This window comes from Octopus bimaculoides, chromosome 5, assembly GCF_001194135.2.
Source record: "Octopus bimaculoides isolate UCB-OBI-ISO-001 chromosome 5, ASM119413v2, whole genome shotgun sequence".
In the NCBI taxonomy this organism is placed as follows: Eukaryota; Metazoa; Mollusca; class Cephalopoda; order Octopoda; family Octopodidae; genus Octopus; species Octopus bimaculoides.
In genome coordinates, this window is record NC_068985.1 from 41,959,682 (window position 1) to 41,962,352 (window position 2,671).

A 2,671-nucleotide genomic window follows, 5' to 3' on the forward strand; every position below is an offset into this window, starting at 1 on the left:
GATGGGGGCTGTACCAGAGTCCAGTCTGATTTGGCATGGTTTCTAGGGTTGTATGCCCTTTCTAATGCCAACCACTTCACAGAGTGTGCTGGATGCTTTTACAAGGCACTGCAAGGGCGCTTTTATGTGTTGCAGCACAAGCGCTTTTATGTGTCGCTGCACAAGTGCTTTTACATGACACTGCTATGAATGCTTTACACAACCAGAAGGATCAGTCTTAATACTTCTGCTGAAGGTGTGTAGCTGGTCAAAAATTGTAACACTTTTTCTATAAGAACAAAAACCTTTGGAAATTGATCAAGGAAGCCTGTGTAGAGTATGCTATGCTGATATTGTCTAAAAAACTGAAACACTTGCATAAATGTCCCTTGTTGACAAAGATCATAATTTCCTCAAAGCATGTAAATTAACTTCAAGAAATAACTTCCTCATTTCTTTATATCATAGTCCATTTCCTTTTGTGAGTTGTTAAGAATTGCCACTATGCATTTGGTTTCTACCTCCAGTTAAGAGGGAGATTTCCATTAATTCAAAATTTTTTTGCATACAGCATTTAGAATACCGCTCCTTAACATGTTTAACCATATAGACAGTGTGTATATAAGAGAGAGAGGGTGTGTGTGTGTGTGTAAGAAAGAGGGAAAGAGAGAGAGAGGCAGGAAAGGTAGTTACATCATCATCATTATTTAACGTCCGTTGTCCAAGCTGGCATGAGTTGGACAGTTTGACTGGGATGGCATGCCGGAAGGCTGCACCAGACTTCAGTCTGATTTGGCATGGTTTTCTATAGCTGGATGCCCTTCCTAATGCCGACCACTCTAAGAGTGTTGTGGGTGCATTTATGTGCCACCGGCACAAGTGCCATTTGCATGACACTGGTGTGCATTTACATGCCAATTTGTGTGACACTAGTATTGTCCACAATTGCGACTTTGCTTGGCTTGATGCCAAGCACTACATAATGTCAAAGATCTCAGTCATTGCATTCATGAGGCCCAACATTCAAAAGGAACTCAGCTACTTTGCCTTTGTGAGGCCCAACACTTGAAAGGAACTCAGCTGCTTTGCCTCCGTGAGGCATGATGAATAATCAATGGGTTCATTTCTTGGAAGGATTTTTATTATTTGTTATCTGTTAATGCAGCTGGTGTTTGTCATCAACCTCATCATCATCATTGCTTTAACATTCACATGTCCAGTTGTATGTGGCAAAATGTGTGAATGTAATTGTGCATATCAAGTAAGGGGTTAATGTTAGTTAAAAGTGACCCATTAAGATGAATTTGCTTTTTAGGAGAAATTTTGGTGAATCTAAGAATGGCACTTTAGCTTTAAAATAAAAATGATAAAAACCTTATTCCAAGAGATAGAATTTAAAATGTAGCAGAATATAAATCTTGGGGCCAAGTATTTTTCAGGTGAATTTTATAAGGGTAATTGAATAGATTTTATGTCTTCATGGATCAGGAGGTAACCTGTAGAAGCCTCCCTCATTGCATGGAAATTTAGAGAGTATGTTATGTTATACAATAAGAAAAGATTAACTAAGTGACTTGAATTAGTAAAGTCCAAGTGTACTCAGGCTGATGTCAACAGGTTCATTGGAAATCATATTTATCTGTTGCTGTTGTAACGTTTTCTGGCATCTTTTATCTCTTATCTGTTATTTGTTTCACTCATTAGACTGTGACCATGCCGGGGCTCTATCTTGAGGAATTTCACTTGAATGAATTGACCCCTGATCAGTACTTTTAATTTTTGAAGCCTGCTACTTATTTTGTCAGTTTCTTTTGCCAAACTGCTAAGTTATGGTGTTTAAAAATACCAACACCAATTGTCAAGTACTGTTGGAGAGATAAATACACACACACACGCACACATATATCTTTTACCTTTTTTACTTGTTTAAATCATTACATTGCGCCCATGCTGGGGCACTGCCTTGAGGAATTTTAGTCAAACTAATCAACCCTAGTACTTAATTTCTTTTTAAACCTGTTACTTGTTGTATTGGTCTCTTTTGCTGAACCACTAAGTTATGAGGGGTGTAAACACACTAACACCACTTGTCAAGCAGTATGGGGGACAAACATACACACACACATAATGGGCTTCTTTCCTGTTCCTGTCTACCAAATCCACTCACAAGGCTTTGGTTGGTCTAAGGCTATCGTTAAAGATATTTGCTTGAGGTGCCATGCAGTGGGACTGAACCTGGAACTATGTGGTGGAGAAGCAAACTGCTTACGACACAGCCACTCCTGTGCATGTAGGATACTGTTCTTATCTCTTTCACAGTTAGGAGAGAACTGATTGGAATATGAAGGTGATTTTATAAGAAGTTCTTTTATGGTGGATAGGAAGTACATAGTTTGTAATGGTGAGCTATGTGAAAATACTGTATGGTTTTGAACCAGTTTATTGCTACATCTGTACTTTCCATAGAGTTAGTGGATATTGTTGGGAGTAATTTCATCAAGAATTGCTTGTTGACTTTATCTACTTGGATTGATGAGACTAGTGAAGTCTAACTAAAGTTTGGTTTGTGTCTTTCAAAAATTATAGTTGGATTTTTAGGATAGATAATTCAACTCAATTTCTAAATTCTGAGCTATCTGTGCAGAATTTGTCAGTGTTAGGGATAATAATATCAAAGTGTTAAGAATATTGG